Source organism: Cynocephalus volans, chromosome 15 (assembly GCF_027409185.1).
Source record: "Cynocephalus volans isolate mCynVol1 chromosome 15, mCynVol1.pri, whole genome shotgun sequence".
In the NCBI taxonomy this organism is placed as follows: domain Eukaryota; kingdom Metazoa; phylum Chordata; class Mammalia; order Dermoptera; family Cynocephalidae; genus Cynocephalus; species Cynocephalus volans.
In genome coordinates this window covers 86,552,699-86,568,815 of record NC_084474.1, presented here as the reverse complement: position 1 = coordinate 86,568,815, position 16,117 = coordinate 86,552,699, and the positions used below count along the sequence as shown (strand labels likewise).

The 16,117-nt window shown below is 52.0% G+C and overlaps 1 protein-coding gene across 2 annotated transcripts in view; it reads left to right on the top strand.

Moving 5' to 3' along the window:
* Nucleotides 1–1,344: 1,344 nt before the first annotated feature.
* The window catches only part of ST3GAL1 (ST3 beta-galactoside alpha-2,3-sialyltransferase 1), a 94,098-nt gene continuing 79,325 nt past the window's right edge, over nucleotides 1,345–16,117 (top strand). For both annotated transcript variants that reach the window (XM_063079512.1, XM_063079511.1), the window contains exon 1: nucleotides 1,345–1,629. The gene's annotated coding sequence lies outside the window, so the exon portion shown is untranslated. The remainder of the gene's footprint in view (nucleotides 1,630–16,117) is intronic.

The following is a 16,117-nucleotide window of genomic DNA, read 5'->3' as shown; positions in this document are numbered from 1 at the left end:
AGTACCTCCACTCCATCCTCTAGGACAGGCCACCTCCCTGCTGTGGGCAGGGACCTGGCACTGGAGAAGTCTACTACATGCACAGCTAACTATGAGCACTCACTACATGCTAAGTACACCTCTAAGGGTTCCACACCTATGCATGCACTCAATCATCACAACAACCTAATCAGAAAGACACTGTTAATCGGCCTGTTTTCACAGATGAGGAAACCGAGGAAGCTGACAGATTCAGTAACTAGTCCAAGATTACACATGCATTGATCCAGGCTGATCTCTCCTATTGCAGCAATGGAAGCTGGAGGAACGAACTGACCCCTAGGCTAAGCTGTGCCGCCTTCCTCTAGGTACTCCTCAGATAAGTTGCGAAAGACATAGTCCCAGCAAGGGTCTAAGAGCAGTAAACCCAGATTTTTTAAAAATGCCTCATAAATCTTGTGTAAGCATTTAGCGTCTAAGACCTGCACTCTGCCATTCAGCAAAATGGCTCCACCGCCCACTTCCCTATACAAGGGAGAGAGCAAAGTAACCGCAAACCTAATATCCCCAACCCTCAAAGCCCCAGCCCCAGGCTTGTCTCCCATGGCCAAGCCCTTGCCCTGCTCTGGAGCCTGCTGCAGCCTCTGCATCAGGGAGGGGAAAGGGGGAAAGCGGCGGCAGGCCGGCGAGCCAGGGCGAGGCCGGGCCGCGATGTCCGGCTCTGCGGCTCCTGGCCTCAGTCCTCACCAGTCCCCCAGCCCAGCCACGCTTCTCCTTTCCCGCTCCCTGAATCCCACCTTGATTCCCGCGCCCTCAGAGGAAGTCCGTGGCTCTGCTCGGCCACCAGCAGGGGGATCGGCCCCTTCTCGCCACCGCGCCCCCGACCCGAGCTCCTCTGAGCACTGCCACATCCTCTCGGTGCGCGCCTGTCGCCTCTTCCCCGAGGCTGACCCCACCGGTCCCCCGGCCGCCCTTTCCTAGCCTCGCCAGCTCGTGGGCGGCGGCCTGAGAGCAGAGTGCGGAACTGTCCCCGCAGAGCCCCTCTCGGGACGGCGATCCGGTGCCCGCGCCACCACCGCCGCCTCCGGCGTCTGCCGGGCCCGACCTCCGCCGAGCCCGCTGCGGTCCACGTGGCTCGGCGGAGCTATCTTCGGCTCGCAGGAAGCCCCGAGCGAGGGGAAAGCCGAGCCCAGTCCAGGTGGGAGGCGGCGGAGGAGGAGCGCGGGGCCGGGAGGGGGGGGCGCGGGGCGGAGGCGGGGGAGGGCGGCGCGCGGGGACCCGGGTCCGGCCCCGGCCGGCCAGGGAAGGCGGCCCCGCCCCGCTCGCCGCGCTCGCCCCGCCTCCTCCTCCCGTTACTCCCGGGGGAAGGTGTTCCCGAGGCCGCTCCCGTCCTCAGCCCGCCTCCCCGCTTCCCGGGCTCCAGCCTCCGCCGCGGAGCCCCACGATGCCAGACAGTCCCGACACTTTGCAAAGACAAAGAGCCCTAGACCAGAGGGGGGAGGGAGAGGAGGAAGAAGAGGAGGAGAGAAAGCAGGAGGAGGCGACGTGAGCCGCGGAGGGAGCGAGGGTTCCAGGCACCCTCGCCCTGGGCTGCTCCTCGGGGCCCCCTCGTGCCCGCAGCCCGGAAACTCCAGCGTGTCTGCAGCCGCGGTGAGTGCGCGCGCCCAGCCCGGCACTGCTCCGGGGCGCGGGGGCTGCGTCCGCCAGAGTTGGGGCTCGGGCAGTTTGGTGTGTGTTCCCGCCGAGTGGAGCGGTGACTGTCCGGACCCGGGAACGGAAGGGATGGAGGGTGTGACAGTGGACGTGGGACTGAGGACCCCAGCCGCCGGGAGGAAGACACGCAGGGAGACCCCATCTCTCGCCGCGGCGACCCCCGGGGTCTTTCGGAGATGAAGGAGGGCTGGGAGGAGGCTCGGGCTCAGGGGTCTTCCGCGGTTACTGGAGTCACTGCCAGGAGGGAGCTCAGCTGGGATCCTACGCCGGGTCCCGAGCAGCGGTCCCCTGAGCGGCCCCAGTGACATTGCACCCAGCACCCGTCTGGGATCTCCCGGGCCGAGGCCGCCGGTGGGAGGAGACCCCACTGGGTGGCGGGGCTCAGGCGCCCTGGAGCGGAGCCAGGGTCACGGGCTGGGACACCGCGGGGGCGCGCGGAGGCCGCTGGTGACCTGGCCGAGCGGCTGGGGGACAGTGTCCGGATCTAGTCTGAGTATCCCAATCCATGGCGAGCAGGCGCAGACCCGGGAGGGGGCTCTCGGCCCCGGCGACACCTCCAGCCCGCGCTGCCCCGGATTCAGGGGAGAAGTTGGCGCCCGGGACGGGCAGCTGGACGCGGCTTGGGGGGACGTGGGGGGATTCGGGTGCGCGCAGGGGAGCTGGGCGGAGGTGGCGTTGGTGGCAACTCGAAACTCCGAGTCCGCCCCAACCCCGTTAGGCGCCTCAGCTGCCGAGAAATAATCTGACAAAAGTTAGCAACTCGTCTGCGTCTCTCGCGTGAATGACCCGCGCGGGGCAGGGGCGGGGAGCGGTGACACCAAGGCAGAGCGCCACGGTGGGGCTTCTGCTAGTTCGGGATCGGGACGGTGGCGCAACTTTCAGCTCCTCCTGTCTCCTGTCTCTGCGTGTGAGTGTTGGAGCGTGACCTTGCGGGAGAGAGCGCGGCTGAACTTGAGATGGGGGTGAGGCTGCGCTCCCTGCTTGGCACACGTACGCCGGCCCGAGCGCGCCTTCGCCTTGTCTTGCAGCCGGGTCTCCCGGGAAGGGTGTCCGGATGGTCTGGGCTCTGTGCGGAGACCGGAGCCCCGAGTCTCTGCTCCCTCCTACGCGAGGGTCCCGGTCTGCGCAGACCACGCGCGGGGCTCGGTGGTGCGCTCCGTGCGGGTACACCTGGGTGGGGGCTGGGCAGGTCACTGCGTCCCCTGGGTCCGGCGAGTCCTGCAGCGGGAGACAGCCCTGACCCGGAGGGCAATGCCTCCCTCGCCCTGTCGCCGCATCGGCTTTCACGTGTTCGTTTCCGGGGACCCCTCGCCTCTCCTGGCATATTCCCCTCGCGGGTCCCCCACGCCCCGCCGATTTGTGCAAAGGTGGTTCCCCTGGGAGACAGCGAGCGCCCACCCCCGCTCTGCGACCGTTTGTGGGGGGTGGGGAGGTGGGGATGAGATGGGAGGAGGTGGAGTAAGTCGCCGACCGGGAAAACGGGAGGAGCGGGGAATGAGATGGCCAGGTCTTCGCCGCCGAGTTTAGCACATAGTAGGTCCTTACAGCGTGTTGATTGACAAGGCCTCCGCGATGTCAGGCGCTGGCAGGGGCCAGAACGCCCTCTTCCCCCATTCTCCTTCCCATTTCTACTATGGAATTCAAATTCATCTACGCGGTCAAGCCCTGTCGGCTTCTAGACGCACCTTGTACACCTACTACGTGTCAGGCTCTACTGGCACGTTCCTAGAAGCTGCGGGCGGAGGCCCCTGGTCTCTAAATTTATCCGGCGCTGCTCCCGAGCGCTCCCGAGGCTCGAAAAGGCAAGGAACACTGCCCCCTGCCGGCTTCTGTGGAAACTGCCGCTTGGCTCTGCCATGGAAAAGGGGCACCAGCGGCCTTGTGCCTAGGGGGCTGCTCACTAAGCCTCCCCAAACCTCCCCTTCCTGCCCCACACACCATGGCCATGGCCCTTTTCTGAGATACTGTGGTTGGCTAAAAACGAGAGACCAGAGTTCACCCTGCCCCCTCCCTTTGGCCAGTTCTGGGTGTTGAGTGGGGGCTCTTCTAGTCTCCCATCATCTTTCTCTTTTGACTCTGGGCATGAGATTTAACCTCTCAGAGTCTCAGTTTCCATATCTGTAAAATGCAACTATTACCACTCTCTCCTAAATGTGTTCTGCAGAAGATATGACATGTAGTGTGAGTGTGTACACATGTATATGTAATAAATATGTTCACTACATATACACTGTGTGTGTGTATATGTATGCACATATGTATATGTATATGCCTTGACTTCAAGTCTGGGGGAAAGGAGTTCCATCACACAGTTTTTGGTGAATAAATAAATGAAAGAATGAATAGAGGGCTTCTTCTCCCACCTTTGCAAAATCCCACAAGTCCTGAAATTTGCCATCCTTGCAGTTTGCTAGGCCCAAATACTGTTCAGGTGGCGCTGTTGGGAAAAGGCCAGGGCCTGGGCTTGCACAGGGTTTTCACCTCACCTCCCCTGGCTGGCAGGCCACAGCACTGCACAGGGTGTGTTGCTAAAAATGATGGCAGAGGGTCTTGAGGGGGTGTGGATTCCGCTCTTGGTAGCTCTGTAGCAGCAGGCGGCAGCTAACTTCTTGCTAATTGTAGACAGGGCTGTGCTCAGATGTGGAGGTCCAGGCTGGACTCACCGGCACTCCTCCTGAAGTCTGGGGACCTCCACAGAATTGGCTATCACTGATATCAGGAGCCCTTGGCCCTCAGGTATGGGGGGAAGGAGCCATATGTGGTCCAGGCAGTGAGAGGTTCTTCTGGGTCCTAGATCTTTGGGGGTAGCGCTACATGCTTAGTAGATCTCTGTCTCCTCTGTCCACCAAGCAGCCCCCAAAGCCAGGACACCACCCTGAAGGCAAGCAGTTGGCAGTACCTGACGAAGGGCTTCACGGATATGTGACTCGGAACCTCCTGGTCAGTTAACCTTGCTTTAGTCAGTTCCTGTGTAGAAGGTTGCTGACTCAAACAATTTATATTTTGACAGGGCTTTGCCCTGTAGGAACTAAACCTTAAACTTCACCCCAGGCCCCCTACCACACCACAAAAAGCAACCAAGAAAGTGGGAAATAAAATCCATTATTCATCTTGTCCTTATAGGGCTTGCCAATGAGTCCTATATGCATGCGTGCACATACCCCACAGGCCAATGGAAGAGCTGGTCTTGTCACAGAGAATTCTAGACTGAGGCTTACATGCAGCTTTGTTCAGAGGTGTAATCCGTGTGGAAACTTCAGCATCCCTTCCAGCAGGCCTGAGGATCTGGGAGCTCTATCCTGCTCTGATCTGGCTACCGTGACAGCCTGCATTTGAGTCCTGGTGCCAGTACTCAGCTGCTTTGCAACTTGGAGGCCAGACTATTCCAGGCTTTGGGGCCGGCCCCATGGCTCACTCGGGAGAGTGCAACGCTGGTAGTGCCGAGGCTGCGGGTTTGGATACTATATAGTGTGCTCACTGGCTGACTGTGGTGCGGACAAAAAAAAAAAAAAAGAAAGACTTTGGAGTTCTGCTGACAGTGACCTTGGGTTCATTAAAGCCTTTCTTTATGAAGACAACCCTCACCTCATTTATGTTTGATCCAGATTTGATCTCAAAACTCTCCTGGCATCCCAGACAGCCCTGGCCTGGAGAGGCTGGCCTATCCACTACCCTATGCCAAGGGCACCTTTCCTCTCAAGGAGCAGGGCAGGGCCTTTGGGAGTTCACACTTGCTTTGCACAGTTATTTTTCAGCAGTTCTTGATGATGTGTTTTCAAAGATGGCCCAGAAGTTTCAGACTCTGAAGTCTGAAACCTGACAGAGCCAAGGTGACATCTGTGGGGACTCCCAGATGATGCACATTGAGAACAAGAACCATGGCAACCTTGCCAAAGTCTGTTTTGTGGCCCATCTATGAGCGAAAATTAACCTTTTTTTCAACCCTTTTACTTTAATGCAAAAATATCAAGGCCCAGAGGGGAAGTCACTGAAACTGTTGGTAACAGAGCTGGTTTGGTCTCATGAACTCCAAATCAGCCAACCCTTTGTGCTCTCTCTTCCACAAAGCCACACTTTTCCATGCATTTAAATCTGTTTCCTTATTGGAAACCTACATATCCTTGGAAAGCCTGGCATTTTATTGTTTATTTGATTTTCTTGGTGTTAGTGGTGGTCAGATTGTTTTGATTTCAGTTCAGCCAACATTTACTGGAGATTTATTACGTTCCAGACACCATGCAAGATGCTGAGATACAGAGATGGAAGAACACGGGGTCATTGTCCTCTTGCTGTCCCACAGGTCACAGTGTCTTCAAGATGGGACATGGGGACATAAAGAGTTACTCTGCCTGTGGTTTGCACTAGAACAGAAATACACATGTGCTGAGAGAGGATGGGAAAAGTTTCCCTCTGCCTTGAGGAACTACAGAGGACTTGTTGACAAAGCTGAGCTGTCTGGGGTGTTCTAGAGATGAGTCAGACTGCAGGAGAGCAAAGTGTGTTTTTGAATGCTTAGAACCGATATCAGAGTGTCTTGTGTCCTGTTTGTGCAAGAGAAATAAAGTAAAATAAGATAACAGATTGGCCATAAGTCTGTTCTTCCTGGTTCTGGAGAGGGGAGGGAACTGGGAATTTTATGGGCTCAGTGCTCTGGCCCCCATTTTCTCCCATAGGTCCTGGCCTCTGGTTTGTTTACTTGGGATTAATCATTGCCGCCCAGCCAGCCTGCAGGTCCCTAAACGATGTGAGCCTTAAAGGATCTGGGGTCTCAGAATGATTGTGTATAAAACAGAATGGCTGTTTTGCACTTGCTTTGAGAAATAAAACTTAATGCATTATTCTTAATACTTGTCTGTATACTTTATCTCAGATTTATACAATGATTTAGAGGGTAGGGGTCACTGGCATGGCAGGCAACAAGTGGGAGAAAGTACCCAGGTTTAGTGTGTGCCCAGGAGTGCCAAGCATTTTAAACATCTCACCATTCTGGGTTCCAGCAGGAAACGTTGAGTGCAGAGTTTAGCACAGAATGTGTTTCCAGAGATGGGAGCCGCCTGCATTTAGGGAGATCATCCACAGTGCCTGGGCCCTGATTCCAGCCTGGGAGAAGCAGTAAAGGGAGGGGTGGGCTAGGGGAGCTGGGAGAGCGTCGCCGTAGTAGTTGATGGAAGCCTCTGGGGAAGAGTCCCCTCTTCAGCCTGACAGGGGAGGAGCCAGGAGGATCAAGTCTGCCACCTTGGCCTAGTCCTGCCTGCCCACCACAATCCCACCAGCTGAGCCCACCCAGAAGCCAAGGCAGGGAACTCTCCACGGAGCCTGGGGGACAGGGTGGAATGGAAGGGGATCAGGAGCAGGCCTGGAGGCAGATTGAGAAAACCCTGCACCCACCTTTCATCTCAGTTGATTCTGCCACAGCCAGGGTGGGGTAGATAGACAGTCATAAGATGTGTAATTGGTAAAGGGCCACAAACATGATTATATTATGGGATGCTGAATATATTAATCATCCTGATTTGAGCATCATATATTGCACACAGCTATGGATATTCAACACTGTACTCCACAGATATGTACAGTCAAATACGTTTCAGGTAAGAATCCTGAGGATCAGCAGGAAAACCACGTTGCCTCAGGCCATGTAGCTTTGCGCTCTATGGCCCCTAGTAGAATAAACACGTCAGAGGTATAATACACACATCAGACTTAAGATTTGTTGAGACCCTTCAGTTGTTACCAGTAGCATCTTAATGTGAAGCAGAACGGTTTAGGTACTGAAATTTGCCTGGGTTTCAGTCCAAGGTTTTTTACTTAGTCCTCAGGGATCAAATGACTGACTTGTATCGTGAGGATATACTTTGTGCTCTTGATGTGAAAAAGAAACAAGTCTATTCATTAAGGAATCTAGTATAGGTCCTGGCACATAAGGTCACTCAACAAAGTGATCTTTATTTTTTATTCCTAAGAAGATTAAAATTCAGATGGGGCAAGGGCTGGGTTATGCTTTATGGTGGCCTTTTAGCACGTTCAGGGTTCAAAGAATATTTGAATATTCATATGTTAAAAATTTTCTTCTTTCCATTAGTTTGGGGATGTTTGGACCCTTTTGTCTGCCTCTATGTGTGTGTGTGTATTTTTTTTCTTTTCTCTAAAACACGAGGGACCTTCAAAAAGTTCATGGAAGAATTTGTATTATTTTTTAATTCTATTTTTCTATGAGCTTTTTGAAGTACTCTTGTACCTAACAGTTATCTAACCAGGTATGATTTTGAAGTCCTTAAGGGAATATAAAATATGAGTTTAAAATGACTTAAAATAATTAAGAAAATTTGAGGAGAAAAAAACATTAGTTCCAAATTATTGGACAGAACTAAAAGGAGGGTTGCAAATGACGTTTGGAAAGTCTGCATTTGGGTGTGCAAAGAAAGTATTTTCTCTGAATTTCATTAGTAACATTAAAAAAAAAATCAAATCTGATTAGATAGCACTGTAATAGATTTTGCCACATTAAAAAAAAAAATACATTTGAATCCACAGTAAGCTAATAGGCCAGAGTGACTAAAAATTCCCTTTATGCATATTTACTTAGTAGAGAGCTCTTGAGAAAAACCCAACCGAAAAAGCAGAACCAACACAAACCCAGCTACTTCTCTAACTGAGAGGGTGAAATGACTCCAAAATATTATTTCACGCTCAAAAAGCCTAAAACAACTCCACATGAAAGGCAGAAATCCTTCTAATTGAGCATTTACCTTTTCGAAAATAAAAAGGCTCAGTGGAAAGGAAAGAAAAGAAAAAACTAGTCTTTCTCCCCTGACTTTGTGTTGCCGAGGAAGGAAGGACTCCCTCCCTCCCATTGTGTGCTGGAGCCCTAATGACCGCGGAGAACTCCCAGTGGTGTGAGAGCCAAACACCTTCTACAGACACCAACCTCAGCACTCACAGCCACTAGCGTCTACAGCTGTGACCCTGTGTGGCCCTCAGTTCACCTCTTCTGTGTGTTACACTGCAATGAGGGGGCTTCCCTATTTTGCAGATAAAGATGTGGCTTCAGAAAGGGGAAATGACTTACTGAGGTCACTTGGCCTCTGCATCCAGATCTTCTCTGTGCCAGAAATGACTTTCATTCTTCGTGGGTCACACTTTCAACAGCCTAGACCATCCCACGTCTCCACTGGTTTATCCCTTCGGAGCCCCATGCTCTTTCCCCTCTGAACTATACAGGCAAGGAATGAAGCTCAGCAGGGTGACACGGTTGGCACCAGGTCATGTGGCTGGGACAGGGTGGATCCAGGCCTCTAACCCTGAGAGAGCCCCTGGCTTCCTCCCTACCCCCCACTACCTTGCTGTCACCACCTGGCCGCTGTGCTCTCTCCACAGCAACTTTTACTAATAGTTTTACTTGAAGCAGGTTGTCCCCAAGAGGCGCCTATTTAGGCTGAGCCTGGTCACAGTGGCAACAATGCATAAATCTGTCTCCACATCCCAGTAAAACCCTAGAGTCAGCTCAAGGAGCTAAAATTTTATTCTCATAGTAACATAACACAACGTCATGCAGTGACTGCAGCCACCAGTTACAGTTCACTCAGAGTAGTTATGCGTGAACTGGAACCTGAAACAGACTTGGCCAAGAACCAGCCGGAGCATTAGGAAGTCAGAGAGCTGAACTGCAGCAGGTGAGACTCGGGAGGAGCCAAGGGTCTGGATGATATTGTCCAGGCAGGCCCATCACAGTGGAGCCTGCAGAAAGGACCTGTCAAGGACTAACTCAGAGACACTTAGTTAGATAGTTTGCCCGCTAGAAGATGGAGTCAGAGTCAGGAACAGAGGCCTAGGCAGTCTTTATAACAGAAAGGCAAGGGGAGAGAAAAAAAATCCTGCCGACAGTCTGGGAACAGGAAATCTTGCTTGCACATTTTTGGAGGGTAAACTGATTAACTGGCAGCGAGCGAAGAGGTTGGTCTGGGCCCACCTCAAGTAAGGTTTTAAGGAAAATAATTTCAGTGGATGGATTTTCCAGAAGAACTCCATAGTTTAACTTCAGAGCTGAGGTGTTAGGGTGTCTGGGTTTCTGTCTGCCCAGGGCCTCCCAGGAGCACCTCCACCTTGGCTAGGCCAGGCTGCATGCTTTCATTAGAATTTCTCATTCCTATAAGTTTAGTTCCCTAGTCTTGACAACAGCCCTGGACAGCCTATGTTTTTACTTTTTACCTGATCCCATTTTACTGATCTGGAGGCTGAGGCTAAGAGACATTGAGTCACTTAACCAAGGTCACATAGCTAGAAAGCGGCAAACCTGGGATTCATAACTGCCCCATTTCTGCCCTAAGCTTGAGACCTCAGACACAGGGCTGTGTAACTCCCAGGGTGATCCTATTGCTCTCAATCAGAGGGGTGCCATGCCACCCATGTCCCATAGTGGCTGGTTCTGGAACATCCTTTTTGGCAGGAGTCCCTGTTTTATCCTCACTTGCTGCTTCCCAAGTCTTCTACCAGCAGCTTCATTCTCCCAAAGGCTGGAACTCCAAGTCTTCTCCGATTTTCCATTTCGGGCTGGCTCTCTGGGCTTGTCTTGCCTCTTACAGTCTGGTTTGGTTTTGAGATCTCCAGGTCAATCCCTGCATTGTTTATTGCAAGCTCTCATCCTTCGGTTTGTTGTCATAAATTGAATTCCAAGAACCCACCGTGCCTGGGGATTGAGGACGGACATGAGCTGCCCTGAGCCTGCCAGGAGTTAGAGACAGGACTGAGTAGGGAGTTTGAGTTCAAAGTCTGTCATCAGGCAGGTGAACTTACCCAGCTCCCTAAATAGGCGCCTCTTGGGGACAACCTGCTTCAAGTAAAACTATTAGTAAAAGTTGCTGTTGCAACACTGGAAAATTCCCTTTTAATAACATCTTCATGATGGAGAGAAAGGTTTGTTGTACCCTTTACTTGAAAACATTGTTAATCCCACCACCTGGTGGAGGGTTTGCTGAATAAAGACTGTTGCTTAGGAAACATATTAGCTGCCACAAGCAAGAATGTCTTTGTGGGGTATATTCCTGCATGTTTCTAAAGCATAATCTTACATTTTAAAATTTAGTCTTTGGGCAAAAAAGGAAATTAAAATGAAGGTGGGGGAGATTAGGCAGACATTAAGTTCTTCTTTCCACCATCTAATAGAAATTTCAAGTAAAAAATAGACCTTTTAAAATGGCTTGAAGAAAAGGCCTGCTGCTGTTTTTCTTTCTCTGTGACATGGAACAAACTGAGCTAAGCAAGCGTGATCCGTGAACTATAGGATTTTATAAATTAAACTGCTGTCTATGAAATGCCAAACATCCAAATGAGGGGAAAAAAATGTACTGGCCAGAGAGACACTTTTGAATATCAGAATACCTCTGCATCATCAGAAACCTGCCCCTAGGATGCAGTAAAGGAGGTTTTCTCTTTTTCTCTGAGCTGTGGGGTCATAAACCATAACTGTTACTTGAGGAGGGGAAGGTGTGGTTAGATGGTTGAATGATAATGTTATAGAGGTTGCATGATTAGATAGTGTGAAGTGAATAAAGAATTATAAAATTGTAGCATTTGTAAAGAGACTTAGCAGTGCCCTTGTGCAACCTTCTCCTACTCCAAGATTTCAATTATTCATCTACTGAGTCATTCATTGATTCATTGATTCACTCAGTAAAAGCACTGGCTCTGCCTCTTCCTAGCTGTGTGACCTTGAGCAAGTTGCTAAACCTCTCTGTGCCTCCATTTCCTCATCTATAAAGTAGGGATAATGGTACCTACTGCCCAGAAGGCACTACATGAGCACTGCATGAGTGAATGCAGTACTTAGAAAGTGTCTGGCACAGTGTTTGCTAAATGTACACTGTGGGTAATGCGTCATTGCCATCAGCAGTCCGCCTCTTGCTCAGCCTCCCTTGAGCAGAGTTTTCTCACTGATACTCCACCATGTGGTTGTCCTGCAGCTGCTTGAACACTCCCAGTGATAGGGAGCTCTCTGCCCCGCACAGTGACTGGCTCTTTGACCTTTGGATAGCTCTGTGGAGATCTTTCTAGCTCTTCCTCACACAGCTTCCACCAGAGAAGACTTCCTGGAGGAGGTGGTAGGGTGGGGCTTTTCCAAGCTATCTGGGAAAGTTGTCTGGGCTTATACAGCTGGGGTGTGGCCACTGGACATCAGAGGCAGGTGAGACATCCCTAAGGATTTTAGCCATGAAAGGGACCTTAGGACCCTTGCCCCTTATTTTACAGCTAAGAAGACAACTCAGACCAGGCCTGGCTGCTGTGATTCCTCAGTGCGTTGGTGGGCAGAGCCAGGGCTAGAGGCCAGCTGGCTGTAATGCTGCCAGGGCCTGCTCTCCCCACTGGATTCTCTTCCTGCCTTGGGCAGCTCAGAGTACACTAGAGAGCATGCCTCCTGTGCCTCTCTGCCCACCATAGCAGGCAGGAGAAGCAGCCACAGACCATGGGGGCAGGTGTCCTACTAGGACCTCGCTGCACCAAGCCCTCTTCCACTAGACAATTCCCAGTGTGTTTGCAGCACAGAGTCTCCTGGTGCTGCCCTCCTCCCCAGCTCTAGACCTCCCTATGAGCACGTCTGTGACAGTTTTTGTGAATTCTGATGTCTGTCCTCTTTTCCCTCCTGAGTTTCTGCCCAGGAAATACTGTGTACTGGGCTTTCTGGACTCATTTAACCTCTAGGCAGGGCTCTAAGCTCATTATTTTTATCAGTATTTTGGCAATTGAGAAAGGTGAAGTTGGCCATTGCTCTAAGGTCCCCGAGGTTGGGATGGTCGAGTTGGGGGGGCTGTCACACACCCTCTTCCACCATATCCCAATGTTTCCCTCTAAAACACACACGTTGTAGAAAGGGACCCAGTGTGTTGTCTGGTCTCACTGCCTGCTTTAACAGCACCTCTGTCCACCTCCCTCCCACCTCCCTTTACTTTGTCCCTGAGAATCAGATAAGAGGCCAAAAGAATAAAGTCTCCCCTTCACCATGCCATATTTCAAAGGGCTATAAATAGGGCAGTTAGTGGTAGCACTCTAGGTCACATTCACCAGAGACAGACTTTGCATGCTGTCAGCCTTGTCCTTTGGCCCAAGGTTTCCATGGTCAATAGAAGTTTTCTGTCCTCCCTCCCTCCTTGGCCCCCTTCCTTCCTTCTTTTTCCTTCCTTCCTTCTTTCCTCTCATCCACAAAGTCTTGTTTCAAAGTACATAGTTCTGCCTCCTTCATTCGGCTGAGGTTGCCTAGAAAACAGACACATCTTTGTTTCTCATTTCCTCCCGGATCTGAGGAAGGAGCCCAGTTCTGGGCAGACCCTGTGCTGCACGTCAAGCCTGCAGGGAGCTGCTCAGCCTGCAGGCAGCTCCCTCGTGCAGAGGCAAGTTCATTCACCCAGCAGGAGGACCAAGGGGGCACCTCCTGTCCAGCGGGGAAAGGACCCGCTCTGGAGTCACCAGGCCCACCGTTCGTTCACTGTGAGATCCAGGGCAAGTGGCTTCCATGTCCGAGCCTAGTTTCTCCACTTGTGCTGTGGGGATAATGCCACCCATCTTTCTGGGCGAGAGCTAAGATAGGTGAAACACGAGTGGAGCAGGGAAGTCCCCAGAGAAGAGACGGTCTTCAGGCTGGGACTCAGAAGATAATGGTACCTTCTGAGAGCAGCAGTAAGGGTAGAGAGGGCACGTGGACAGGGGCAGGCCCTGTAGGGAACCCACTGACCGAGCCAGGCACCTTTCCTCCCGCGACTGGAGGGAAGAGGTACTGGAAGAAAATGCCAAGGCCCCAGCTTGGTTGTCCTGGTCATCTGTGTTCTTCCAGTAATGAGGTGCGATCAAGGTTGCTTTTTCTTCCTGCAGAAAGGTATTTCATCAGACCCACGGTGTTATAGGAAAATACATGTGGGTGAGGTTCACAGTGGGCGGCAGGGGGACTGGTCTTGCCCCTGACATCCAGGTGGGGGGTATTGTGAGCCATGTCTGGAGCGTTTGCTCCAACATGAGAAGATAGATGACTCTGTCTCCCCAGGGTTTGAGAACAGAGTGCACTAGGGTGCTGAGAAACTGGAAATGGAAAGTCACTTGGAGATTTCCAGCATGGTGGCTGACAGAACTAGGGAGCCATTGATGACAACAGGGAGCATGCCACAGAGGCACACAGCAGGGGGCCGTGCCATCCCTCCCAATAAAAACCTGCTGGATTTGAGACGGGGGAGGATGAACTTCTAAACCCAGCTGGGCTGTGATTGGTGAAGAGAAAGCCGTGGCAGAGGCTGAAGCACAGTTTGGTTCTGGAAAAGCTCGAGCAGTTCCCTGCAGGAAGTGTCCCGCCTCCTTCACGGGCAGTGCAGACAGCGGGTGTGAAATGTCCTGCCACTCCTTTGTCTTCGCAGCCCTCGGTCCAAGTAAAGAAACCCAAATAAATGGGCTCAGCCAGTGTTCGGGAAGATCTCAATGTTCCCTCAATGTTCCTCAAAGCTGAGCCGAACCAGAGGCGGCGGGTGTGGGGAGGAGGATAGGAGGAGGCCGCTCACTCGCTCATGCTGAGCTGGTCATGGGCAGTCACTGTGGTCACTTCAGCTTGGCCTCCATGGTCACTTCAGAAGGACTTCTCTCCTTTACTTCATCCTAAGCTGCCACTCTCCAGCCTTCAGCCCCTCTGCCTGCCTCTGCCTCCATCTCTCTCTGTCAAGTGCAGAATTTTGGGTCGTCATTGTTAGGGGCCAGTGGAGCGGCTCCAACCCCATCCCTGCAGTGTAAACGGCTCGGTCACATTATCTTTTGGATCTGTCACTGCCCCTGTGGGCTGAGTGCTGATGCCAGCAGGGCTGGTGGATCTGGAAGGACTTCTTACGCCAGGCAAAGGTCATGTACTGGGCCCTGGGGGACTGGACGGGGTGTGCTGCAAGGCCACAGCCACCCTGGAGCTGTCTCTGCAGTTGAACTCAGCATACAGCTCAGCGTAAGTCTTCTGAGCACAAAAGTTGGGATATTGTGTTCAAGACAGCCCTGGATTTGGATCTCCCTTCTGCTGATTTGTAATTGAGTGGCCCTGAGTGAATTGTGTCACTCTTTCAAGGCCTCAATTGGCACATCTGTGAAATGGGGGTGAGACCACCAGTCTCAGAGGACTGCTGTGAAGTTTGATTGAAATCGCACATTTGGCATGCCTAGCATGGAGTCCGCCTTGTCCAGAGTCAACCATGGTAGTGACTGTTGATGGTAATAGCTCTCCCAGCAAAGCAGCATTCAGCCTTTGAATTCAGAGTTCCTCTTCCTCATGAGAAACCCGACTTGCTGAGCCCCTTTCTGAGAGGGAAGCTCCGAGCTCAGAACAGCTTGCCCTGCCTGACAAGCACACGTGCTTCCTGCATGAAGCTCTGTCCGTGATGAGTCTCACACCAGCCGGGCTGGCCTCCTTGGGCCCTGGGCCTCCACCCTGAGGGGCCAACCTTCTGTACTTCCCTGCTCAACTTCTCACAGCTCGGCAGTGGCCTTCCTGGTTCCCACACCCAGAATTTCTGCTTCTAAATCCTGCTCATGACACAAAGCCCAGCCTGCAGCCCTGCTATAACCTCTCACTGTTCCTCTATCAGCTTGTTTCTGCCCTTTCTCTTCCCTACTTCTGGGTCACCTGTCCTCTTTGTAAACTGATCTGGCCAGATAGTCTCAGTCTTGATCTCATTCTCCATGAGCATTATGTTCTGGATAGGAATTCAGATGAAGGAACCACCCACTTATACATTTACAGTCATCCCCTGGGTGCAGAGTGGTGTGGGTGCCTGATTGTGCGCCTGTGCACCCCCTGCCCATGCAGTGGGCTCCTCCAGGGCAGAGCCCAAGAGTGTACTGTTGTCCCCACCAGGGCAGATACCAGGCATGGCACAGCCTCAGCCAAGGCTCAGTCAATGCCGATGTGAAGTAAGTTGTGTTAGTCCCAGACTTTACAGGAGTCAGGTTAGGAATTCGTTTCTAATTCAAGCTCCAGTCTTCACTAGTCATATGACTTGGAGTAAGTTACTTAATCTCCTCAAGCCTTCACTTACTTATCTGCAAAATGGTGAAAATAATAGTGCACACATCCTAGGACATGGTGAAGATTAACTGAGCTTTTGAGTACAAAGCTTAGCAAAGTGCTAGTAAGCATCTAATAATGTTAACTGCTGTTACTACTAGTAGTGTTGCTTTATTTTTATCAGAATGATTTCATGTTGTTTTTATTCATTTGCTTTTCAGCATGACCCTGAGAAGTAGTTGAAGCAGGTACAGTTTCCGTTTTGCAATGAGTAAGCAGAGGCTCAGAGAAAGGATGTTTTTCTAAAATCACATAGCTTGACTGGCGCGGCCTCCCCGGCGGGCACACCTAGAAGCAGGCCACACTGTTTTGGAACATGACATCTCCACACGCCTCTGAGAAAAGATTCCT